The sequence below is a fragment of the Mesoplodon bidens genome (genome assembly GCF_964165515.1).
Source record: "Mesoplodon bidens genome assembly, chromosome: 4".
Taxonomy (NCBI): domain Eukaryota; kingdom Metazoa; phylum Chordata; class Mammalia; order Artiodactyla; family Ziphiidae; genus Mesoplodon; species Mesoplodon bidens.
Window position 1 is genome coordinate 121,461,063 of NC_138160.1, and position 27,110 is coordinate 121,488,172.

The 27,110-nt window shown below is 46.2% G+C and overlaps 1 long non-coding RNA gene across 2 annotated transcripts in view; it reads left to right on the plus strand.

Moving 5' to 3' along the window:
• LOC308616244 overlaps positions 1-27,110 on the plus strand; it is a 219,808-nt gene that overhangs the window by 60,848 nt on the left and 131,850 nt on the right. The window contains exons 1-2 of one of the 2 annotated variants that reach the window (XR_014015712.1): positions 10,067-10,364; positions 10,588-10,820. This is a non-coding gene — a long non-coding RNA (uncharacterized lncRNA). Of the gene's footprint in view, positions 1-10,066; positions 10,365-10,587; positions 10,821-27,110 lie in introns of those variants that run through there. The other variant, XR_014015711.1, reaches the window with a different exon arrangement.

The following is a 27,110-nucleotide window of genomic DNA, read 5'->3' on the forward strand; positions in this document are numbered from 1 at the left end:
TTTTTTTTTGATATTGAGCTTACATGAGCTGCTTGTAAATTTTGGAGATTAATCCTTTGTCAGTTGCTTCATTTGCAAATATTTTCTCCCATTCCGAGGGTTGTCTTTTCATCTTGTTTATGGTTTCCTTTGCTGTGCAAAAGCTTTTAAGTTTCATTAGGTCCCCTTTGTTTATTTTTGTTTTTATTTCCATTTCTCTAGGAGGTGGGTCCAAAAGGATCTTGCTGTGATTTATGTCATAGAGTGTTCTGCCTATGTTTTCCTCTAAGAGTTTGATAGTGTCTGGCCTTACATTTAGGTCTTTAATCCATTTTGGGTTTATTTTTGTGTATGGTGTTAGGGAGTGTTCTAATTTCATCCTTTTACATGTAGCTGTCCGGTTTTCCCAGCATCACTTATTGAAGAGGCTGTCTTTTCTCCATTGTATATTGTATATTCTTGCCCCCTTAATCAAAAATAAGGTGACCGTATGTGTGCTAACCACAGTCTTTAACGGAACATCATACCACTTCAGGTTTAGTATAAGAATCTTAGAACAGTTCATTTCCACCTCTTCCTCCTTCCTCCTTTTGTGCCATTGTTATCATTCATTTTGTTTCTGCATGTGCTGTGAACCCCTCAAAGCATTGTTGTTGAATATATTTCCTTTAAACAGTTGCTTCTCTTGTAAGGAGATTTTTTAAAGTAAGAAAATAGTATTTTATATTTCCCTACATATTTTTCATTTCTGGTGCTTGCCATTCCTTTGTGTAGACCCAAATTTACATTCGCTGTCATTAACCCTCTGAAAGACTTTCTTTAACATTTCTTGTAGTGGTGGTCTGTTCATGATGAGTTCTTTCATTCTTTGTTCAAAAATGTCTTTATTTGACCTGTGTTTTTGAGAAGTAGTTTTGCTGTATATAGAGTTCTAGGTTAACCCTTGGTTTTCTTTCAGTACTTGAAAGATATTACTGTCTTCTGGACTGCATTGTTTCTGAAGTGTGCTTTCGATCTTTAGTCCTCTTTGTCTTTTCTTTTTTTTTTTTTTCCTTTTCTAGCCATTCAGAATTCTTTCTCGTTATCACTGGTTATAAACAATGTGATTATGATACATCTTGGTGTGGTCATCTTTATGTTTCTTATGTTTGAGGTTTGTTGAGCTTAATGCATTTTATAGGTTTCATTAAGTTTGAAAATTTTCAAGCCATTATTTTTTCAAATACATTTTTATTCCCACACTCATGTCCTCTTTTCTTTACTTATAATAGCCTACTTTATGTGTTCAGTAGCTCACTGATGACTCTTTTTTTTTTCCTGTCATTGTTTCATTTTGGATGGTTTCTGTTGCTATGTCTTTAAATTCATTAATTTTGTGTTTTCCCCTGCAATATCTAATCTGCTGTTAACACCATCAAGTTTATCTTACCTCTTGCATTGTATTTTTCATATATAGAAATCTGACTTAAAACTTTTTTTCTATCTTTCATGTCTCTCCTTAACATGCTCCTGCTTTCCTTTAACTTTTTTAAGCTTATACAGTATAGTTATAATACTGTCTTAATGTTTTTATGTACTATTTCTATCGTATGTGACATTTCTGGGTCTTTTTTTTTTTTTTTTAAATGTGTTTATTTATTTATTTATGGCTGTGTTGGGTCTTCATCGCTGTGCGCGGGCTTTCTCTAGTTGTGGCAAGCGGGGGCACTCTTCATCGCGGTGCGCGGGCCTCTCACTATCACGGCCTCTGTTGTTGCGGAGCACAGGCTGCAGACGCGCAGGCTCAGTAATTGTGGCTCACGGGCCTAGTCGCTCCGCGGCATGCGGGATCCTCCCAGACCAGGGCTCGAACCCGTGTCCCCTGCATTGGCAGGCAGACTCTCAACCACGGCACCACCAGGGAAGCCCGAGTCTGTTGTTTTTCCTCCTTATTATGGGCTTTATTTTCGCTTCTTTGCATGAATTTTTGATTGGATTCCAGATATTGTAAATAATTTTGAGTGCTGGAATTTTTGGTGCTCCTATAAATGTTGTTGGGCTTTGTTGTTCTGGGGTGCTATTACGGTCTTTGGGGTTAGTGTGGTACTTTTGAGGCTTGCTTTTCAGCTTTGCTTGGGTGACTCCAGAACAAACTTTAGTGTAATCCAGAGGTTGGCAAACTGTGGCCCACAGGCCAGCTGCCTCTTTTGGGAAGTAAAATTGTTTTGGAACACAGCTACACCCATTTGATGACATATTATCTGTGGTATGTTTTATGTTGACATATTTTATGCTCCAACAGCAAAACTGGGTGATTGCAGCAGAGGCTGTATGGCCCACAGCCTAAAATACTTAGTATCTGATCCTTTAAGAAGTTTGCCAACATCTGGTTTAAGCTAATTAGGCCTCCGTATTGAAGCAACAACGTCCTGAGGACCTTCCTGATATTCCATGTATTAGGAATTCTTTCCATTCTTGTCAGTTGGAACGTGAACTACTCTTGGCCCCATATGAGCCTCTGGGGGTTGTTCTATCTGCTTCATTAGCCCTTCCTGCACTGCAGCTTGGAAGTGCTCTTCAGGCAGTGAGCTAGGGCACCCTTAGGGTTTAATCTATTTGTTTCCCTTCTCTCAGGGGATCATTATCTTGTGTTTTCTGTTGTCCAGTGTTTTAAAACTGTTGTCTCATAAATCTTGTGTGTTTTTCTATTTGTTGAAGGTAGAGTCAGTCCCTGTTGCTCCATCATTGCTGGAAGTCAACACCCCTCAACCTTCTCACTTTAACTTTTTCTTGCCTGATTGGAAGAGTAGTGTGTTTATAACCTACTGATTGCTCTGCAACATTGGATCTGATTTGCCACTCCTGACTTCTGTAATTTTTCTACTTTCACAAATGTATCTCCCCCATCCGTGACCTGTTTCTCCTCTTCTTTGCTGGCTCTGCCTCTTCTTTCTGCCTTAAATATCAGGACAGCTGATAGTGCTAACCCTGGCCCATCCCCCTTCCTTTATCCTCCTGTAACGTCAACCACCATCCGGATAGGGATGCAATAAATGCTTAGGGATTTAAAGTACAGCTTGGAGTTGTTCAGTCCTGGATTGAAATCTTGGTTCTACCGTTTGTTGTAATGTGGACCAACTCAAGTTCTCTGGGAGTTAATAAGAATAATGTCTATTTTTTTTGTTTTTGGTGCCCTTAATATATACCTGGTGATGTACTAAGAATTTTGTTCATGTCATCTCTAACCCTTCACAACAGTTCTATGAGGGAGATACTTTTGTTATACCCATTTATAAATGGGAAAGCCAAAGTTCCAAGAAGTTAAGTCACTCTTCCCAGGTGCACAAGCCAGAATTTAGACCCATATCTGTCTGACGAGACTAGGTTGACCAGCTGCCCTGGTTTTGCTGAGATTTCCCTGGTGTTATAACTGAAAGTCCTCACTAGGAAACCCCTCAGTCAGGTGTGTTTGGCCACCCTAGTAAATTGCTCCGCTCTCCCTGGATCTCCTCTCTTCTCTATACCCACTTAATACTTTTCGTGTAGTTTAAACTCTGTCAATGCATGTGAACCACTTTATGTAGCGCCTGACATACAGTAAGGGCTTAAAAGTGGGAGCTGTTATTACTATTCGCATTTCTAACCTTTCTGAATCTCTTGCAGCAGGCATTTGTTATTCTGATTGGGTGCCCACTAGCTGAGCATCATTCTTCTGTACAGGGAATCTCCCGCCTTATGAGGCAGGACCCATTTCCGACTCCAGAGACTAACCCCCACTCCCTGTCCCCAGCCTGGTAGCTAGAGCACAGGCAGGTGGCCCAGGCCGTACTTGTGAGATGCTTGTGACCCCATTTCTGATCAGAAACAGGGCCCATGCAGAATCTGTCCTTTTGAGGATGGCAGTGGCGGCCACATTCAGAATTCAGCAGTGTCCTGGAAGCAGAGTCCTGAGTCAGAGCTGTGAGCTACAGTCTGTTTCCAGTGGTTTCAACAAGGGGTTCCTCACTGGACCAGATTAGGATGAATTTAATGCTTGCTCCTGGCTGCAGAGGTTCCAATCTCGGTTCTGTGGCCAGTCTGGAAATTCTGTAAATTGGCAGATCTCCTTTAGTAGTTTCCTTATCTACTTGAATGAGCTGCAGTTGCTTGCTTTTCTCTGCAGCTGAGAGCTGATTGATACCTGTACCGTCTGGATGTTGTGGGCGTTTCAAACTTAGTGGGTCCCAAACAGAACTCATTCCCTTCCCTCAGGGACCTACAGCATTTTACTCTGAATCTCGAGCACATTTCCTCAGTACATACTGGATTTATGGAATTAGAAACCATAGTCACCTTCAACGCCTCTTCCCTAACCCCAGCCCCCTCAGTGTTTACCAAGGGAGGGTCCACCTCCCCTGGCTTTTCCTCAGTCTTCGCTGCTGCTGTCTTCACCCAGGCCTTGTGGCCTCTTGCCTTGATCATGGCACAGCCTCGGATCTGGTCTTCTTTCTGCCACTCTCAGGAAGCAGAGAACATCCAGCATGGCTTGCGAGGGTAGCAGATGAGGACAGAATGCCAAGAGAGAGCAAGGGGGATGAGGGTAGATTCAAACCCGAGAAATTCATGCCTGGAGTGGAAGAAAAAAAAACCTTTCTTTAAGGGTTTGAAAGGAGAAGGAGTAAAACAGTTGTTTCTTAATTATTCACAGATTCTGTAGTTGGAGTTTCACCTACTCACTAAAATTTGTGACCCCCAGTCAGTGCTGGTGATGCTTTTGTGGTCATTTGGGACGTGATCAGTGTGGAGAAAAATTTGAGTCCCCTGACGTGCACGTTCCCAGCGGAGGTGGAACAAGGTGACGCTTTGCCTTCTTTTCAGCTCATGTACAGTAAATGTGTCCTTTTTACATTCTGTTCTGTGTCACATTTTTGGTGATTACACTGTATAAAATAGACCCCCAGCAGAGCGTGGAAGTGCCAGCTAGTGTTGCTAAGCGCAAGAAGGCTGTGATGTGCCTTATGGAGAAGATAGGTGTGTCAGATAAGCTTCCTTCAGGCGTGCGTTACAGTGCTGCTGACGCTGAGTTTAATGTTAATCAATCATACATATTAAACAAGGTCCTAAATGGAAGCACACATAAAAACAAAGAACGTATTGATCAGTTGATGAAATGTGACGAGAGGCTCACAGGAACCTAACCATCTATTTCCCTTAGGAACCGTGGTTCACTTTCATTAATTCAGTGTTCGCGGTGACTGTATGGCACAGAACTCCTGTGAATAAAAAGAACCAACTGCATTCTGGTGCTCACATTCAGCCCCTTGATCCTTAACAGTGCTCGATATGGAAAATGGGAAGTGGCTCATTGCATCCCCAAGTTTACTCTCTGGGAAATGATGGTATCAGTCAGGATTCAACCAGAGAAGCATAAACCAGTAGGAGATATCGATTCTAATAGATGTATTACAAGGCTTCTGTAATTGTGCAGGTTGGTTAAGTGAGCCCCAAATCCATAGGGCAAGCCATCAGGAAGGGAAGATGACAAGCCAACTAGAACCCCATGGGCATGGCAGAAGCTGTTGTCCATAGCAGTCAGAAAGGGAAAATCCAGCAAAGCAGTTGCAGATCCAGTTGCTGTTGAAGTCTCTTTCTCTATGAAAAGCTCAGTCTCTTTTAAAGGCTCACCTGGTTAGGTTGGACCCATTGAGGATAATCATCCCTCCTTGTTGTCAACAGAATAGAGCCTTTGATCACATCTGTAAAATCTCTTCACAGAAGTACCCACATTAGTGTCTCAATCACTGGGAGAAGGCGTGTGCACACCACAAGCTGGCCTCTGCCCTCTTCTGTCCGTGTCACTGAGTCTAGCCAAGTTAACACCTGTAAAGATCCTTACCGTGATGCATCAAATATACGTTCTGATGCAGCTTATTTCTCAGAGTTGGGATGATGGCTTCTGAGTGAGTGAAGTCACGTGACTTCACTTGGCTGTCTTCAAATCAGTCCGAGTTCTATTCAACCTCCACCTCTCTCCTAGGACCAGGCACCATTCTAAGTGTTTTCCATAGAGAAAGGTACTTGGACAACATCCTTGTTTTGTGCGTGGGGACACTTAGGCACAGAAGTTAGCTGACTCCGTTAAGTGATGGAGCCGGGACTCGATCCCAGGCAGTCCAGAGCCAGCGCCTGTGCTCTGCCCTTTTATGCTGTGCTGGATCTCAACATGGCTTTGCGACAAGTCATTTCCATTCTGGACTCCGACTTGTCTTGGGAAGGCAGGGTCTGTACAGGACCATAGGGGAACTTGTGGGCTTTGGTGGTCTGGTGGCAGAGGGGGAATGCTCTCTTGTTGGGGACATTAGTGTCCCTTGTAAGGGTTGGGCTGTTAGACTCTACTTGCAGAACTCTGGTCACTCTGGCTTTTCTCCTGGGGCATGTGCCACCCAGAGTCCCTTGAATCATCTCAACCTCTGTTTTACAGATTCTCCATTTACCCCACACTCAGGCCTTATTCCACAGACACTGTCCCACATATTTCCTGAAGCTTCAACTGAATCTCCTGGCCAGGGTTAGACCCTCCCCAGAACTTCTCTATAGGGCTCTGGCCATTCATACACTCAAGCAACCAGTGTGGAGGCATTTACTGTGTGCCAGGCACCTTGCTAGGTTCTGGGGATACAGATGTTCATAGGACAGACAAGCCCTCGATGCCTTCAAAGCCATTACATCCCCGGGTCCCAGAGAAAAGGCCTGGGGAGTAGGAATGCCTGTCAAATAGCAAAGCTGGACCCACTAAGCCTTGCATACTGCCTTTCTTCCTCATTCAGCAGTTATTTGCAAGTTTGTGTGTTTCTCTTTTCATAGGTGAACACATTAAAGCAATTTTACATCGTTAAGAGTTCTTCTTCATCTTCCTTGCCCCTTTTCTCCCCTGCCACCCCAAAGGTGACCCTTATCCATTTAATGCCTATCTTTCCAGACCTTTCTTTCATGTGTTTATAAACAAATATGAATATATTGTATTTGAAAATGTTTATAATTGCACACAATAGTCATTCCATAAATGCTTATTGGTGAATGAATGGATGAGTTTCCACATGTGTTTCTCCCAATTTCCTTGCTGCCCTCCCTGATTCCTGTACCCTCTCTAGGCACAGTGGCCACACAGATGAGGAGAGTAAGAGTTCTGGATTCCTGGTTTTCCTTGTGAACCATGTTGTCTGGATGTGGACAAAAGAGCTTGCTGTCAGTGTTAATTAGCTCAGGCTGCCATAACAAAATATCACAGACTGGGTGGCTTAAACAATAGAAGTTTATTTCTCACATCTCTAAGTGCTAAGAAGTCCAAGACCAAGGTGCCAGCGTGGTTGGTTTCCAGTGAGAACTCTTCTTGGCTTGTAGATGGCTGCCATCTGGTTGTGTCCTCACATTGTTGGGGGAGATAGAGAGATTGAGAGATCTCTCCCTCTTCTTAGAAGGCCACAGTCCTATTGGATTAGGGCCCTACGCTATGGTTTCATTTAACCTTCATTACCTCCTAAGGACCCTTTCTCCAGATACCGTCGCATTGGGGTTTAAGGTTTCAACATAAGGATTTTGGGGGGCCACAAGTCAGTCCATAGCACTGTCTATGATGTCTGCATATGCCTCAGGGCCAGCACATACAGAGCTGGGCTGCTCCAGTGCCCTGGTTCAGACTCTGCTACCAGCGGGCATGCTCTAGGATGTTTGTTGATGCATTCATTTCTTAGAGTAGAACTACTTGCCCTGGGACCTGGGGGAAGCTGAGGCCCTCCCAGTGGCCCCCATCCCTAGCATTCCTTGTGAATTAGTGGAAATTTCAGCCACCACTTTGTGAATGGTTCCAGATGGGCACGCTTGGGGAGAGTGAGATGGCTGGAAAGCCAAGCTTGAATTAAAAGTTCAGTTAAGCTTAGGACGGTAGATAGCTACTATCTCCTAAGGATCCAAGAAGGAGGAACAGGAGTATCATGAGATACCTCAGGCCTTTTGAAAATGGGGGCTAGCTCTACGCCCTGATGAAACAAGTGACCTGCGAAAGCAGAATAATTAACTTTGTCCTTGGCTTAGATCTTGGTCGGTTTTAAAGGCTCAGAAGGACAGAGAGGCAAGAGAAGGAAATAGAGTCCACAGAGTTTCTGAGAAGGGAGAAGAGTTCACTGGGAGATTGAGGGCTAATTAGTTTTCGGAAGGCGGTTTCAAAGGAGAAACTGTCGGGTGTCCACGGAGATTCTGTCGTGGGGACTGTGAGTCACTGGGGGTGGCTCTGAGACACATTCATGTAGTGGTTTGTATGCTAGGGTGAAAGAGGGTGATGCAGGGTTTTAGGGGGATGGAGTGGATGACATTTGTGGAAGAATGTTGGGGGGAAAGGAGCTGCTGGCTCGATGTGGCAAGAATGCTTACAAGGCAAGCCAAACACGAAGACTGTGTTATCCAGAAATGAAATGTCTGCTTGATGTGGCCCAAACGTGTGGCAAATGGGACTGAAAGTTAGATCAGGAAAAACCAAAGGGTTGATGGAGTAACAGGAGGACTGTGAAGCTGGTAACCTGCTGTCTGGGTGGGTCGACTTACAGCAGCTGTGAACTTGGACTTGGGGACAGTTGTTCAGTGTGGGACATCCACTCCAGGTACCTGCAGTGGGTACAGTCACCGTGTATCATCAGGTACTGTAGAAAGAAGGTACCGGGATGCTTAAGATCAGACAAACTCCAGCACTTTCTGTGGGCAAGTTATAATCTCTGCAAGCCTCGGTTTCCTCACTGGTAAAGGTGGATAAAAATAGTACCTACCTACTAGGGCTGTTGAGAGGACTAAACTAGGAAACGCCTGGTAAATGCATGGTAAATGCTTAACAAATGTTAGCTGTAATTTCACAGTTAAGCAATACATTTTGTGTCCTTGTGATAAGGAAGGACATTTTTACTTCACTTTCTTAACTCACAAAGAATAGGCACGTGGAGAAGGAAATAAACAGAACACAGGTGCAATCAAACGGATTTTAGCCAGAGTCGGGCCAAAGAGCAGAGGAGAGGGCTCAAGCTGTGGTAGAGTGTTTGTCAGTTAGAAGAGGGAATTGAGTAACACAGGAATGGGAGGATCGAAAGGGAGAGAAAGGAGAAAAAGGAGGGGATTTTATCATTCGGTTACTCTGGCTGTTAGCAGCTTGGGGAAAGCACCCACTCTGTACAGCGTGCCCCGTTAGATAGGGGGTTACATGGGGATAGATGGACCGGCCCTGTCACATGGTCCTCACGGCCCACCTTGTCATGATTGGCAGAGTGAGTGTAGCAATGACGGAAGAATTAAATCCTGAACACGGGCAGGAGCACTAGTCCAGCAGAGGCCTGACGCTGCCTGACTGAAGGCCCATGTCCTCAGGGACTCTCTGTGTATCCAGGACAGAATTGGAGTGCCCACTTCTGTACTGCAGTGTGCCAGGTGCTCTGTGAAGCATGCAGCCTGATCTCTGATTTTAGTCCAAGTTCAGAAGAAAGTACGTTCAGGAGGCTCTGATGAAATTCCAGGAGAAAGGAGATGAACCCCAAACAGGGGCCAGTGGGATTGAAAAAGAGAGGACAGATGCAGGAGCCAGGGACACAGTGTTGGCAGATATCAGCCGGACTGAGCGAGAATGTGGGAGAAAGGGCCAGAAGCCCAGTGGTCCTCATATTTTAGGGTGTTTGAGTCACCTGTAGGGCTTAATGCTACAGATTCCTAGCACCCCTCCCAGACCTACTGAGTCTGAATTTCTGCACTGGGCCCAGAATCTGCCTTTTTTAGCGGGTACCCCAGAGGCTTCTGATGTAGGTGGTCTGAAAGTCATGCCTTGAGAAATGCTGGATTAGAGAAGATCAACATCTCAGCCTGGCCCTGCTGAGAGCAGAGTCTGAGGCAAGGGCTAAGGCACTTAAGTTTTGTCAGGGAGGTGAAATCCCAGGAGTGGGAGGGGAAGCAGAGAAGATGCAGTAGGACACGTGGAATTTTTGTGCTGGCCACCATTTCAGGATAAGCCGTGAAGGATCAGGCGGCTGACTTGGCATGGGGGCTGCTGCAGGCAGTTTGCAGGAGGAATCGCGCCTCGGCGTAGTTGCGGGGTGATGGATATAGGGGAGTCTGGTTCTCTCCCCGTCCCGCCTGACCCCTGTTTCCCGTGGGTGAAAGTCACTGCACCGGAGCTCACTCCCCTGCCTTTCAGAATTGTGTCAACTGTCCCCTTGTTGACTTCTCAGGAAGCCAGGTCCCATACCCCTGGCAGTAGAGGGGCAACCAGGGTGGGCAGGGTGCTGGCCTAGAGAGAAAGGAAGAAGGAAGCAGTGAGAAGGGGCCCAGCTTTGTCTCCCAGTAGAGGAGGGAAGTCAGGCTGGGAAAGGTGGATGGCCAGTTCCCGTAATGAATTAGAGGTTTTTTTTTTTTTTTTTTTTGCGTTACGCGGGCCTCTCACTCTTGTGGCCTCTCCCGTTGCGGGGCACAGGCTCCGGACACGCAGGCTCAGCGGCCATGGCTCACGGGCCCAGCCGCTCCGCGGCATGTGGGATCTTCCCGGACTGGGGCACGAACCCGTGTCCCCTGCATCGGCAGGCGGACTCACAACCACTGCGCCACCAGGGAAGCCCTGAATTAGAGTTTTGAAGCTGGAGAGTAAGAAGAAAGATTTCTAGGGAAATGATCTACGTGGAATTACATTAACAGTGGCAATGAGAAAGGAAGAATTTGTATCCATAGTAAATGTCTTTAAATTCTTCTTTGTTTGTATTTCTTGCCCCAGAAAAACTTCCATTAAAAGAGGACACCAGTGGTCAAATGACACGTGTGAGCGGTGGCGAGTTTTGGCAGAAGGGAGGCGGCAGAAATTCAAGGTATCACCTGTATGTTTTTTATCCTGAATTCAGTTTCTCCCTCCCTCCTCAGCCCAAAGTTCTAGTAAACGGTTCCACTTGGATTAAAGAGCAAATGAGTTTGTGAATCTCATTCAAAATCCCACATAGTTTTTCCTCTGAAGACCTATAAGTTCCTAAGATGCTCTGAAAGGAATTTAAAACTAATAATTGTAATTCTCAAGGGCTGCCAGTGGCCTATGGGATTCCAGAGAGTAATAACCTCATTTAACACTTACATGAAGCTTTCTGTCTGTGTGTTACCAGAACTTGGTTAACATTACACACTGGCAAATGCATTAATCTGTCATAGAAGTAGGGGGAGTTTAGTCACAGGAAGTTTAAATAACCGATCGTGTCGTGTAAGGAGCCAACAACGAATAGATGCTTAGATTTATTTTGTGCTGTCATCATGAACAGAAGTATTTTATCATCCTGAATAAAAGTATTTCAGATGGCTATGAGACCAGATCCTAGGAAGAAGATCAGATCTCTTGACAGTCATAAAGATGTTGATAACTCAGTGGTGACAACTTGACTTTAGTTTGTATGTGTGTGATGTCTGGGGGCAGGGGGTAAAAATTTGCAGCTGTTGTTTATTTATTTATCTATTCATTTATCTATCTAACTGAAGTATAGTTGATTTACAATGTTGGGTTAATTTCTGTGGTACAGCAAAGTGATTCCGTGTATGTGTATATACTCTCTTTTTCATATTCTTTTCCATTATAGTCTATTACAGCATATTGAATGTAATTCCCTGTGCTATACAGTAGGACCTTGTTGTTTATCTAGTCTCTATATAATAGTTTGCACCTGCTAATCCCAAACTCCCAATCCATCCCACCCTGCCGCCCCTCCTTCTTGACAACCACAAGCCTGTTCTCTGTCTGTTTAAGTCTTTTTTGTAGATAGGTTCGTTTGTGTTATATTTTAGATTCCACATATAAGTGATATCATATGGTATTTGTCTTTCTCTTTCTGACTTCACTTAGTATGATAATTCTAGGTCCATCCATGTTGCTGCAAATGGCATTATTTCATTCTTTTTTATGGCTGGGTAATATTCCATTGTATATATGAACCACATCTTTATTCATTCATCTGTGGATGGACATTTAGGTTGTTTCCATGTCTTGGCAATTGTGAGTAGTGCTTGCAGCTGTTTTTAATACAATCACGGTGCTTGTGAGTAGAGGTAAAGGATGGGTGAGGATAGGTAGAAAACTCAGGATTTGAGGTAGAGGTTAAAGGACAGACAAATGAATAAAGTGTGGATTATTAAGTGCCTGTAGTCAATGTCATTACTTTGAATTAAGAAGTAAAGAAAAGGTTTTGAGCAACTGAAAGGGCAAAATGGGGAATAAGAAGAAATGCCACGCTAGCGTCATGTAAAGAAAAGGGCGAAGAGAGATTATTGTAGGAAGTAAACGTAGTCCATTAAGGAATTTATTGCAAGAGATATTGGCCATACAGAAAGAAGACTCATGAGCTGCATGTTTTAGAGAGAGTGATTATTGGGGACTGGATCTATAATGCTCATGCAACAAAGTTTTACTGAGCAACAGATACATACACGGCACACAGCACTGAGACAGCAATGAGAAGAGTTTGTGCCTTGCTTCCTTGGTCACGTCTTTCCTCTCTGGACCATCAGGTACTACATACCTGTTTAGAAAAAGAAAGACAGAAAATATCGTTAAAAAGGATGCTTTGTCCACAAGGTCTCTTCTAGCTCTAGAATTCTTTGATTCTGGGCCAAGATCCCTAGAGCTCCACAGAGGCTGTAGCAAGTATATTCTTTTCAGGCTGGATCCCTATAGGGTTGGATGGTGGTTGTTGTGATTGTTTTAACGTCCTGCCTCCCAATCTTATTTCCGCCAGATAGGTTCATGTATTTTTTTGCAAATTGATGGAAAGCCTAGCCGAAGCCAGCTTAAGCATGAAAGTAATTTACAGGGTCCCAGTACTGTAAAGTCATGAGTGGATTTATTCAGGAATGGCTGGATCCAGGACCTTAAGTGCTCTCACAGTATTCTGAGTTCCCTCGTTCTCTCTCTCGGTTCTGCTTCCCCTGGGTTGTTTCCATTTCCAGATCTGCTCTTCCTTGTGGCAGCAAGATGACCGCCACAGCTTCAGACTCATCACCTATACACCTCCAGCTTGGATAGGGAACATATCTACCCAAGCAGGAGCTCCCACACACATCCTGTAAGTCATGCTGATTGTACTGGTTTGGGTCAGATGCCCGTCCTGGAATCAAGATGCTGTGGCCGGAGGGATGCAATTGTGCTGATAGGTCAGAACGGGGCCAGTGCTCCTCCCGGCCAGCGCCTTGTGGACTGGGAAGCTTGGGACCGTGTAACCAGGAGACGAGGAAATGGATTCTGGTGAGGCAAAAATTAATACTCTGCCACCCCCGCTCGGTGAAACCTAGGGAGAGACCTGAGGTTCTGATCCCCAAACCAAGAAGAGGTCAGAGGGGCAAGAAAGACTTCCAATCCAGAAATGGCTCCGGGATGGAATGATGTGTCCCGGGTGGCAGCCCACTGCCCACGCAGCATGCCATTTGTTCCACGGGCTGACCAGGGATTCTTTGTAACCCTGGTACATAGCTCCTTTCAGGAGATCACAGGGTGGTGTGTGTGGAGGGGGAATCCTCCACTTCCTGTTTAGGATTACACTCTTCACCCTCCCCTCCCACGCAAGGCCATATGTTCATTCTAAGCCTCAGCATCCAGCCAGAAAAACCCTTTGTGTTTTCTTGGCAAAACTAGGGCCCAGTAATTGAAGTCCATATGCAAAGCTGCTTCCCCCAGCCCACACCGAGGGATTTTAATTAGTATGTAATTGGTCAGAGAGGTACTATCAAATAGCTCCCAGTCTGGCCGGCTGGAAATGCGGTATTTGAAAAGTCCCAGACCAGAGAGGGATAATAAATGCTTTGAGTTCCATCTGTTGGAATGATTTGTTTAAGGTAGACATTTCTGTTCTGTTACTATTTTTAACGATTCTGCTCATAGTGTTTCTTCAAATCATGTAACAGCTACCAGAGTATTCACAGGAGGTGGGACTGTAAGTGAACTAGAAGAAGGCTTAGCAAATCCATGTTTCTCCCTTCAAAGAAATTCATAAAATTCGGTGGGGATGGGGATGGAAGGAGGTGAGCTGGGCATTTGGTTTGAGTAGCTGGGCAGGAACTTCGGCTGATGTCCATTCATGACAACAGCCATCAGGGAAATCAGCCCGTTGGCAATTTGTGATCTTTGAGATGAAGAGTGCCCGTGTCCTTTAGCGTTGCCTCCAGAGCACCATGTGAGTGCATCTGTCTCCATGGGAGGAAGGACTTGGAATTCACCTTGGTGGACAAGGGTCATCAACAGAGGAGAAGCAATGGGGGCAGGAAGCAGGGAGGCAGGGATCTCATTGCCCTGTGGAAGTGTGCAGGCTAGAGGGAAACTGCAGTGATGAGAATGATGATGATAAATATTATTGTCGTAGGAGTGATGCTCTCATCACCATCATCATCAGGGCAGACGGCATGTTCTCTGTGTTCACTGCAGACCCGGCACCATGCTCAGCATCTTCTGTGAATCATGATGTTCACATTGTCTGTGACGTGGCTCCAATCGCTGCCCTGCTGCATAGATGAGGAACTGAAGACTCCTGTGGCTTGGCTGGCTTGCTTGAGGTTACCAGCTAGTCAGTGGCCGAGCCGGGGTTTGAACCCCAGTGGTCTAACTCGAGTCCGGTCTCTCAACCACCAGGCTTGCTTCCTTCTCCCAAGCATCACCAAGTGCCTTGGTTTTGCTTGAAGAACATGTCCTGGAAAAAGGAAAGTAGAATGAGGTCTGTCTCAGCTCCTGTGCTTTCCTACCCAGCTCTCAAGTATGGAAGTGAGGTGTTGATACCTGCCAGGGCCACACGCAGAGGAGGGATTGAGAACGTGTGTGGAAGGGATGGGGGCAGAGTATGGAGCGTCCAGGCCCCTAGAAGGCCCACCTAACCTTGTATGGGCCTGTCTGTCCCTTCATGTGGCCGGAACCCTGAGGGTCCAGGCAGTGCTCCCTGCAAGGGACTTTCTCTCCTGTCTTCTCTCTCTGCTCCTTAGGGGCTACAAGATGGGCCCTGCTCCTGCCCTGTTTGCCCTTCTAGGTGGAAGTGGTCTTTGAAGAGGTGCTTGTGCTCAGTCATGTGGCTTGAGGCTTGTGGCCACTGGGAGAAGGCCTGGCTTGTCTTTTTCCATCCTATTCTTGTTCTCTTGTCTGTCTGTCTGTCTGTTCATCCGTTCATCCAACCCTGGTCCTTCTCTCCAGTGCACTCATTTTCTCTCCCTTGGCTGGAGAAGGTCTGGGAAGGTGGCCTGGGTTTACTCCGCTCTGGGCATGGAGTCCATCAGCCCATTTCCCCTGCTTGCTGTTCGCCCTCGTGTGTCACAGTGGTGGCTGGCTCTTTGTTGGAGGCTCAGAACTGGGCCTGGGAGTGAACGTTCTGGATCTTCCCTCATGGTCAGCTCGCTCTAGTAGGGAGTCCACAGCCCAGCCGGTCTCACTGGAGTTTTGCTCAGAGCCCAAGGCCAACGCCCACCAATAATAAAGTGTTGTTTGGCCTTGCTTTGTTCTCTGTGTGCCCTTTTCCCCCAGGGGCCTTGTGGGGACAGGGGCTGGTTTGTGGCAGGACTTGGGGTTATCTGTGTCCCGGCCAATCCCATCATGATGCCATGTTGCTCTCACTGTGCATATACCCTGTACTTGCCCGCGTGCGCTAGACAGACTGTTGCCAACCAAAATGGGTCCGTCTGGGTGAATGGGGTATAGATTGAAAGAGAGGGGAAGAATTTGTGCTTGTGTCATGGTGCCCTGAACAGAATTCAGGAGATGAAAGCGTTTGTGGAAAGCAGCACAGAACCAGGAAATGGGGAAAAGGAAGGAAGGAAGGAAGGAAAGGGGGAAAGGGGGAGGGGCAGTTGTTGGAAATGACAAGAAAGGAAAGTCAGGAAGTCTGGCTTCTAGGTGGAAGTCCTTTTTGAAGAGAAAACTAGTGATTGTTTAAAATGCTGTATTTAACATAACTTAGAGGGGATTAAGGCTAGAATCTAGAGTAGAAGTTATTTGTCTCACACTTAAATCCTTGCTTCTAGAATGCTTTCTCTTTGCAAAATAACAGTATTCTGGGTTTGGGTCGTGATGCTGTATGAATAGATGTTGGTTTAGAAGAATAATTTTACTAGCTGCCCTATGAGAGCTAGTTATAGTATCTTTCCTTTCTGTAACATCTAAAACAAAGGTTGGTTTAAAAAAATCTTTGTAGCATTCCTGGTAAAACTAAAGGCCTTGCCTGACACTGCATATGGTTTGGTTTATAATTTAGGGATGGTTCCAGCATGCAGAGATTCAAAGTGGGTTTCTTTGTGGCTTGTCTGCACCTGCCGGAGATCTGGTGCACCGATTAAAGTTACAAGGCAGCTATTAGCCACCAACTGACACCAAGATTATAGGTTAAAGTCTGAATTGGTTTAAACGGTGTCATGTGTCCAGCAAGGGAGAGAGTGAGGTGGGGGACATGTGTTTGGCAAATGGTAAGAAGCCACTCCAGTCTGGGGAAGGAAGTCTTCTTATTAACAGTTACACACCAAGAGAAGTGGGGTCGGGGTAGGTTTGTTGGAAAAGCCTTGAATCTGGAGTCAGGCAGACCTAAGTTCTGAGTCCTGATGGTGTGACCCCGGTGAGCCTCAGTTTGTCATCTTAAAAATGGGAATGATAATCCCTGATTTATAAAAAGAATTCAGTGAATTGGAAATCCCATCATTCTTGCTGGCATTAATGCAGCAAAGTTACATTGAGTTGCATTAATAGAAAATGAGCAGCGGGACTTCCCTGGTGGTCCAGTGGTTAAGACCCCGTACTTCCAGCACTTCCACTGCAGGGGCGCGGGTTTGTTCCCTGGTCGGAGAACTAAGATCCTGCATGCCATGCGGCATGGCCAAAAAATTAATAAAAAAAAAAAAGAAAAAGAAAAAGAAAATGAGCAGCAGCAGCATTGGAAGGAGGAGAATGTTGTAGAAGCATCGAGCCTGCTGGATTGGGGTACAGTGTGATGGAGAGAAAGGAGTCCCCCAGCCCTGGATTCAAGTCCTGGCTCCAGAACTTACTAGCTACTTGACCTTGGGCAACCTCTCTGAGCCACGGTGTCCTCATCCGGACACTAGGGACAACACTGACAGTGACCTCACAGGGCTGTTGTGAGGAGTAGGTGATTCGCTCCAGGTCAGTGCTGGGCTCACGGGCTCCGGAAATGCTCGCAAATATTAGTCACTTTCGCTGTTAGTCACCTTGCTCTGTCAAGCAACACTTCTCCCTCCGGCATCACCACTATTTATTCTAAACTGGGATTTCTCTTTCTTCCTATAAGTATCCTCAGAGGCTTCCTATAAGCATTCCTCAGACTTCAGTAATTGGAGGCCCCCTGCCCACTTTTTGCCACCTATGCATGCATGCCTCCTCTCTTGTTATTTATTATTGTTTTCTTCAAGTCAACTTTTTAATCCTTAAATGCATTTAAAGGAAACTTCACATCACAATGGTAAGTGAAAAACTGTGTGGATCTTAAAATAGAATGTTTATGACTCACCTGAAATTTCTGTATGCACTGCCAGACACATACGTATTATACTTGGGGTAATATTGGTCTAATCCTTTGCTAGTCGAAGTGTGGTCCCTGGACCAGCAACATCAGTATCCCCTGAGAGCTTGTTAGAAATGCAGAATCTCACGCCTCACCCCAGACCTCCTGACACAGAATCTGCAAGTTAAGAAGATCCTCAATGATTGGTATACTTTGGGAGTGGGGGGAACACTTATTCATTTTCTTATTGAGGTGAAATTCACATATATACTTTTAAGGTTTGAGAAGCAGTGGTCTAGGGGATCTTCAAAGTTCCTTCCAACTCTGAGAACTAATGCCCAATATTGGTATTTCTCCCTCTTTCTGAGATCCAACCTAGGTGTTCTACTCTCGGCCTAAACCCCACCTCTGGCCTCTCCTACGAGCTCCCATTCCCCCAGATGCACCTTGAAGCCATCTTTAACTCCTTCCTCCCCCACCCGCACTTCAGTTCCTGCCAAGCAGACCCAACTCGATCTCCATCAAGACGTTCTCCTTGGACTTGCCTAGCGGTCTGGTGGTTAAGACGCCGCACTTCCACTGTGGGGGGCACAGGTTCAGTCCCTGGTCAGGGAACTAGGATCCCGCGTGCTGTGCGGCATGGCCAAAAAATAAAAATAAAAAAGGATCTCCTTGATTCCTGTAGCTCCCCCTGCACTGCAGGCCCCTTATCTGAGGGCTGGCTGTTGCCCTCTCCCTGTATTCTTCTTCCTTCAGGGGATCCTTGCTAGCTCCGTGTTCTCGAGGCACAAGTGTGGTCATATCATCCACTCTTCAGTTACCTTGTGTGATTCCCTATTACCTACCATGGAGCGACCAGACTCCTCAGTCTGTCCTTTAAGGCTCTCCATTATTTTACTGATATCAGGCTCCCACCTACATATACCCTGAGCTGTAGACAAGTCGTACAAGGCATTGTTTTATACAAAGCTTTCCCTGCCTCCGCGTCTTTGCTTATGCTTTCCCATTTCTGAAATGCGTTTCTCCCCAGCCTCATGATTTCACGTCTGCACCTCTCAAAACTCTTCCAGTCTAAGACCTCTGCTCACGTTTCACCTCCTTCCTGAAGCCTTCCAAGGCTCCCCAGCTCCATAGCTCTCCTTAATTTCCACCGCCCATGGTGACCTCTGCCTTTTAGCGTGGTTGTATTAGCACTAATCTTAACTTTTTTTTTTTTCTTTTTTTTGCGGTATGTGGGCCTCTCACTGTTGTGGCCTCTCCCATTGCGGAGCACAGGCTACGGACGTGCAGGCTCAGCGGCCATGGCTCACGGGCCTAGTGGCTCCGCGGCATGTGGGATCTTCCCGGACCAGGGCGCGAACCCATGTCCCCTGCATCGGCAGGCGGACTCTCAACCACTGTGCCACCAGGAAAGCCTTAATCTTTAACTCTTCAAGCCTGTACAGCAAGTATGACTCTTAGTGCCACCATGTCAATTTAACTCCCTTTAACTCAGTTTCTATTCTGAGCTCCCCATCTGCTTGCAAATATACCATCCCATTCTCCATTACACTCTCTTTGGCCCCAGGCCGCATTCTCAGCGCTAGAGGATTGGGTCCAAGGCACCTGCGAGGTGGTATATCGCGTCCTCAGATGCCATCTGTCCAGCTGGCATCTACTGGAATGTACATCATTCTGTTGAGCCTTCAATCACTGGACATGTAGGTCGCTGCTGCCTTATCTCATGTTTTTCTTTGCAAGGCCTCTTTAGGTCCTGCAGCTGTACTCTCTTTACTGCACTGGTGTCTCTCTTGGATGCACAGGGCCCTTTTCTGCCCTGTGCCATGCTGGAGCCATGCAACTCTGCACAGCTGCCTGACATTTTAGTGTATCACGTAGCTCTACCACCTCGCTGAGGTCTGGGTGCTTCCCCAGGCATGGGTCAGCTCTGTGCTCAGAGCTTCCAAACCTAACTGGAATTTTTGTTGTTTCCTTCTTCCTTAGAGGTCACCCAGTTGGAAAGGCTGGAGTCAGGAAGCCTTACATGATCATGTATTTTCCCTCAAAGTGTTAATTACCAGAATCTGCTCCATTCCCAACAGGGTGTAAACTTTGAAGCTCAAAAGGAATTTTTTCTCTCTGCTTTCTCATCCCCGGACTAGCCTGTCAGACTGATTAGGGCAAGGGCCATGGATACAAAGAAACCTGGGGAAAATTCACCATTAATATTATCAGCTATTATCCTGCTACATGATTTGTAAACTGCTTGGGGACAGGGAACTCTGTTTAATTCATCCTAATATGTCCCTACAGTAACTGAAATAGTGCGTGCACAGAGAAGGCACTAAACACACGGTTATTAGGCAAGAATATAAATGATAGGTTACTTTTTAAAAAATATTATTTAATTTATTTATTTTTGGCTGTGTTGGGTCTTTGTTGCTGCGCGCGGGCCTTCTCTAGTTGTGGCGAGCGGGGGCTACTCTTTGCTGCGGTGCGCGGGTTTCTCATTGCGGTGACTTCTCTTGTTGTGGAACCCGGGCTCTAGGTGCGCGGGCTTCAGTAGTTGTAGCACGCAGGCTCAGTAATTGTGGCTCGTGGGCTCTAGAGCGCAGGCTCAGTAGTTGTGGCTCACGGGCTTAGTTGCTCCGCTGCATGTGGGATCTTCCCGGACCAGGGCTCGAACCCGTGTCCCCTGCTTTGGCAAGCGGATTTTTAACCACTGTGCCACCAGGGAAGCCCTAGGTTACTTTTTTTGATTCTGTATTATTAGTGTCATATTCATGGTTTTTCATCTCACTGATGCTAACAGATATCCATCTCTCTATATATGATGATAAAATAGGAAAAGAGAAAAAAAAACCTGGTGATTGGGCTGACTGGATAAAATCTACTAAATAAATGCGAATAATGATATCTGACAGTCATTTATTCATTCAACCTATTGAATGAGGACTTTCTCTGGGCCGTACACTATTGTGGGGGGCATTGGGAGATATTTGTGGATGAGACATTCAAGGCCCCTGGTGCGTTTGTGAGGAAACAATTATTTGACACATGCTTAAATAAACAGGGTAACTTCAGAAATAGACAAGTGCTGTGGAGATGATCACACACGTAAATGTACAATTAAGCAGAAGGTAAGTAAGGCACACAGAAAGACCTGGCAGGGATGCTTGTGCCAAGATCTGAAAAAGGGGTAGGAGTAACCAGCCAATGGAGACAGTGAAGGTGAGGGAGAGGAGGAGGGGCAGGGCATTTCAGGCAGAAGGAAGAGCACATGCAATGGCCCTGTGGCAGGGAGAAGCATCATATATATACTTAGTATATAGAGAACGAGGGGTGTGTGAACATGAGGAAGGAGGTGAGCAGAGGCAAGTTCTTTCCTTTCATCTTCTCATCCAGTGGGCAGGTATTTGTTGAATGCCCGCTATGTGCCAGGCACAAACTGAGGCACAGTGGTGAACAAATGGACATGGTCGTTGCCCTCGTGGCACTCATGGCCAATCAGTAGAGAGAATGCTCTTTATGCTATTATGGCAAGCTAATGGCTTGTTTAATTGCTGCCTTTTATTTATTTAGGAACTCTTATCTTGCTAAATGTAGTTTCTTCCTCTTAAAGGAAATGACGGCATGTTCTCAGTGCATGCTATTTTGGAATAGCATATTCCTGATGAGAACATCACTTTTCAGCTAGGTAAGTCATGAGGTTGAGACCGAAAAGGCCAACATGGGTGTTGATTGTAGTTAGTCTGCTGATTGACTTTACTTACAACCTTTGATAAGGTCTTATGAAAACTCAGCATTTGCAGATGCCAAAGTGAGGCTGTCTGGAGGAGATGGGTAAGATCTGAGCTGTGTATTAGTTCATGGAGCACCAGCTGCCGTGAACAGATACACACCAACATTTCAGTGGCTCATTATGTACAGGTTTATTTCTCACCAGATGTCTCTGGTCAGCAGATGGATCTCCTCTAGCGGTGCTTCAGGCTCCCAGGTTCCTTCCATCTCGTGGCTCCACCCTCTTCAACTTGTAGCTTCCAAGGTCACACAGAAGGGGAAAGAACATGGCAAATTACCCGTGGGAGGTTTTAATGGGCCAGGCCTGAAATGGCATCTGTCACTTCTGCCCGTGCCACTGGCCAGAACTCAGTCACATGGTCACGCTGACTGCAAGGGAGGTTGGGAAATGTAGTCTAGCTGCAGGCCCCAGAAGAAATGGAAACTGTTTTAATGAATAATGAACCGGTCTCTGTACCATCTGCAATTTAATTAATCCTGGGCCCTTTTGTACTTGGGTTCACATTATTCTGTGGCCTTTGTCTATTCCTTTAAAAAAGAAAAGGCCCAAGTTGGAAATACTTGAATTTTTCTTTGTTGATATATGGTTTAAATAATGACACCCCTAAAAGAGTTTCATTACTTTCACTTCCTTTTTTCTTCTTGCCCCCTTCCCTTCCTTCCTTCTTTTCCTCCCTCCCTTCCTCCCTGTGTTGAGAGTTAGGAATTTCCATTAATTCTGATTTAGAATTCACAGGTTTGAATATAGCCAGCTTGCCTTTCATATATTTGTCTGTCTAAAAAATGTCAATGGGCAATTAGTAAAAATTTAGAAACCACTTATCTCCATTTGGAGGGGGAGTTAGAGGAGTATAGTTAGCTTTGAGAGCAGAAGATCATTTGGTTTTTGGGGGCCACCTTATCTGACCACAGGAAAGGAGGGGAAGGAATTCAGGCTCTTCATGACCTAAACCCTCAGTATCTGTTTCCATCCTTAATAACAAATGGGACGGGGAGCAGTAACGGGGGCCTGTTTCTGAGATCTGTTCGTTTTCTCCCTGATCATACAGGGCTATGAAATGTGAAAAGCATCAGGGACTCTGAGCACGGTTCCCCTAAATGCCCCGTTGCCCACAGGGAACCAGCCAAAGGCTGGGGTTGGCTTCAGATGGCTGGACAGGTGGCCTTGTAATTAAAACCTTTCCCTTCTAACTGCAGGCCTTGTTTTGCCAGGAATCTGAGGTGAAGAAAATGTTCTAGTTAGATTCCTATACCAGCTGCTTTGAAAGCTTCCTCACAGTTGTCCCCAGACCACAGCAGACAACCACATCTCTGCTTTCAGAATCTTGGGAACTTAGTGTTATTTGAGATGAGTCAAGCGGGCGTAGAGATGAGGGAAGATTTCTTCCTGATCTCAGAAGTTCGGAGCCTTTTGGAAGACTGGAACAGCACAAAAGAAAGTCTGGAATGTGTACATTTCCTCTTTATATCAACTTTGTGAGATAGGGGCCATTATTAGTCCTTATGTTGTGGATGAGAACACTGAGGCACACAGGATTTAAGTAGCTTGATTGTGGTCGAGAGGTTATAAGCATCAGTCAGGATTCACATCCAAGTAGTGTTGACTCCAGGTTCAGGCATTGGTAACCTCTACTCTTAAGCAGGTCCAAAATTTAATTCCTGAGCACCCTCCCCATATAGTCTCCATCTTCACTCTTCCTCCATCCTAGTTCACGGGCCCTCCACCCTCCCAGTTCCTCAGGCCAAAAACCTGGGACTCATCCTTGACTTCTCCTAATCTCATCCCCCCAGTAGAATTTACCAGGAAATTCAGTTGCTTGTGTTTACAATCTACATACAGAATCTGGGTACATCTCACCATTTCCAGTGCTGCCAATACCTTAGTCAAAGCTGTATCTATTCTGTCCTCTAGTCTACAATAGCCTTGACACTGATCTCTCTGTTTCTAGTCTTGCTGTCCTCTGGTCTCTTCCTGTGAAGAGCTCTCCACAAGATCGTCATGGACCTGAGCCTCCTTTTCTCTCATTTACCTTCCCTAGGTGGCTGTGTTCATCTTTGTGGTCAGAGCTGCCTCAGCTCCTTGTCTCCCAGAAAGGGAATTAGAGAGGAAATCCTGACAAACCAGTTTCCTTTTAAACAAATGATGCACAATTTGTACACATCATTTCCACTCACATTTCACTGGCGAGTAAAGAGCCACGCGGCCAACTTAGCTGCAGGGGCGTCTAGGAAATGTGGTCTTGGAATGGATTGTCATATTCCCAACTCCTCAGGAAGAGGAGACTGGATTTGGACATAACTAGCCGTGTGCCAGAGTCCAAGAGGGGAAGCAGGTAGACCTGTCAGGAGGCTGTTCAGGACCCTTAGGTAAGTGTTGACCGTAGCTTGAGCTAGAGAAGAGGCAGTGGGGATGGAGAGAGGGGGACAGATTTGCGATGTATTTTGGAGGTAGAATTGGGGGGTGGGGGGCGTAGGGTTGAGGAAAAAGTGGGGATCAAGGATGACTCCCAGATATTTCTGTCTTGAGAGACACAGTGAGGCCATTTTCTGGGCCGTGGAAGCAGTCTGGAGCGGCCACCTGGAGATAGTGTGAGAGGCCTGTCGCTTAGAGGGCCCATCTTACGTCATAGCCGAAGCAGCCATACCAGGTTGGAATGGCTTCGGGGGAGAGTCTGAGGGGTGGTCTGCCCTGTGGATCAAATGTGTTTTACCTTAAAATGCTTCAAAGGAAGGAGGAGGACAGCCTATTTTTGGTGCATTGGTAGGCCAAGTTGCTGGCAAGGTAGAGGTTGATTCAAGAAGCTGGGTGCCATGGAGCCCAAATGGCATGTAAGGTTGCAGCCCTGGGCTAGGCCAGCAGAACTGCTTTCAGTTTGGGGGAAGGGAGGAGCTCGGTAGCAGCACTTATTTTCCAGCACCTGGGCCAGAAAAGGTCATGCTCCCAGCACCTTGATGCCCCTTGACATTGAGGGCTCCTAAGTGTTTTTCTGTCTCCTGTTTGCCTGAGTTGGAGCGTGGTGTAAGGACATGTGTTTGCAATTAGAGTAGTTAAAAGACGAGGGTCTGGAAGGATGACTGACTCACCCAGCTGGGCGGTTACAAGGCCTGCTCTGGCCATTTTGAGAGGCAGTGTGGACGAGGGCGGGGGGGTGGAAGGCTCAGGGGCCAGAACCAACTTGAGGCTGATCAATTCTGAAAGAACCTACTACTACAAAGCCAAGTTGCTCAGCCTGAGATGAGCCCAGCTGGTTCTGCCACCTCTGAGAGTGTGCCTGGGCCAGTGCTAGTTTTTATAAACGTTAGCTATTTAAAAACATTGTTTAGTATTAATTTCTAAATCACTCAGTATTGTGCCATGTGAGGTTCTTTTCACCTTTATTTTTGGCTGCGTTGGGTCTTCGTTGCTGCACGCGGGCTTTCTCTAGTTGCAGCGAGTGGGGGCTACTCTTCGTTGCAGTGCGTGGGCTTCTTTTGTTGGAGGGTACAGGCTCTAGGCACACGAGCTTCAGTAGTTGTGAGTTCTGGGCTCTAGAGCGCAGGCTCAGTAGTTGTGGCTCATGGGCTTAGTTGCTCCGCGGCATGTGGGATCTTCCTGGACCAGGGATCGAACCTGTGTCCCCTGAATTAGCAGGTGGATTCTTAACCACTGTGCCACCAGGGAAGTCCCTTTTTCACCTTCCTCTTTCACCACTGTGAGAGTTGAAGTTCACTCTCTAGTACAGAGTACCATGGTAAGGGTTTGAAACATTGCTTGTGAATACACTGGTGTTCAGCTCACAAACTGGCTCTTTCGGCATCCACAGGGTTAAGTGTCATCAGGGCCGGGTTAGGTCATGGCCCCCATGGTCCTGCAGTTCAGGAAAAGGGCATAAGGTCACAGGCCTGGGTTTGAGGCCAGCTCCCCCTTCTCTAGCTCTGGGACCCTGGGCCTTGAGTAACTTGTGTGGCCTCCTGGGGTCTGTTGCCTTTTCTTTAAAATGGGGAGTAACCATTTCCCTGCCTACCTTGAGGGCATTGTTGGGAGGATGCCACGAGATGGCCCATGAAGGCACTTGGAAGTCAGTAAACCGCAGCCCAGTACAAGGTGTCTCTGTGATCTCAAAGAAGTGATCAGAATATGGACATGAGGGCTACAGCGCTTTTAATTTCTGCCTGTAGTTACCATTGATGAGGAGGGAAAGGTGGTTTGATGTTGGGAAATCCAACTTGCGTTTATGGTAGAAGGAAAAAATACCTTTAGATCAATGTTAATAAGAGAAGTGGGGAAAAGCCTTCATTTCCCTGTGATGACTGATGTGTTATTTAGTGATAACTGAGATTCTTGGATCAGTGAATTTGTTGTTATAGCCACAACAAATACTTTCACCCAAGGGTCAGGACCTGTGGGACAGAGGCGTGGTCATGATCCCATCCAATAGAGGTGGTGAAGGCAGACCTGGACCCACTGCTGCCCTGCAGCATCTGAGCCCAGGGCTCACTCTGACCTACCACCTGGGGAACCCGTGTTAAATTCACCCGGGACTGAGCAGGCTTGGAGCTCCCGTAGCAGCAGCAGAGCCTGACTCGTAAGCCCGAGTGCTAACTTAGCACTGTAGCTGGGAGGAGAAAACCTGCGATATGCTTCTGGGAATTGCATTCTCAGTATCAAGGAACTGGATTGGTCTTAGTAAGCATGAAATCAAAGCAAAGGAGTTAGTGAGGCTTGGTGGGCTCTTTTATCTAACCTCTTCTGGATGAAGACCTTTTGAGCTTTATATTTGTCACTGACCTTTCAGCCGAGCAAAATTCTCCAGCCCACCATAGGCAGGGCCTCCTGAGTAACCTCTGATCCTGCTCAGCCTTTCCTTGGAGTCACCAAACACTTCCGGCATCACGGCTCTGCCTCCCCTAACCATACGACCGTTCCTGAGGGCTGACCGTCTCTGCCGCTTGCTGCATTGAAATCAGTGTCTTCCTTTTGAGTTACGCAGCCTAGGAGCCTTTAGAAGTCAGACACTTAGACGTCTCATTTCTTAGGTAGGTAAATTTCTGGGGGAAAAAGCGCACATTCAGCTAACCTCCTATCTTTGATGTTGGGTCTTTTTAGCTTCCGTACAAGAATGAGGCATCTTTTAACCTGCTCTCCATATTCTAGGTTACACCGTCTTTGACCTTGCCCCCTCCTCTGCCCTGAATATATTTGACTCCATCCGGTGACTGTTTGTCAGGGGCCTCCCATGTACGAGAATAATGCTTTAGTTAAAAGGCACAGGCTTTTGGATCAGACCTGGGTTCATATCCCAGCTCCACTGCTGCTGGCTGAGTCACCGTGAGCAAGCTTTTCTAACTTCAGTTTCACCCCCTGTAAAATGCAGTGAAGAGTACCCACCTGAATAGGGTTTTTATGAGGATTAAATGCCATAGTGTGTATAAAGTGCTTAGTTCAGTGGTTGTACATAAGTGCATAATAAAAATAAGCAAAACTTTGAAAATGTGTATAATGCTCTATGCATTTATTCATATGTTTCTAAACAAATCTGTATGGAGTGCCCTGCATATGCCAGACCGGCTCTAGGCTCTAAGGAGCAGCAGTGGTGAAAGCAAAGTCCACGTCCTCATAGAGCTCATTTCTAGTTGAGGTGTAGGCAGTAAGCAGATAGACTCATAAATGTGATGACAAAGAGCAAAAAATGCCTTGAAGAAAAATAAAACAGGGAAAGGGGACAGAATGACAAGCGTGGGGTAGAGGTTTCGTCCCTCAGACTTGCCCCTTGATGTAGGACCTTTGCATTGGCTGTGCCCTCTGCTGGGACGTCCCCCATGCCATCCCCCATCCTCCAGTATTGTTCTTATTTCTTTCAGGTGTCTGCCTAAGCATCACCTCTTATC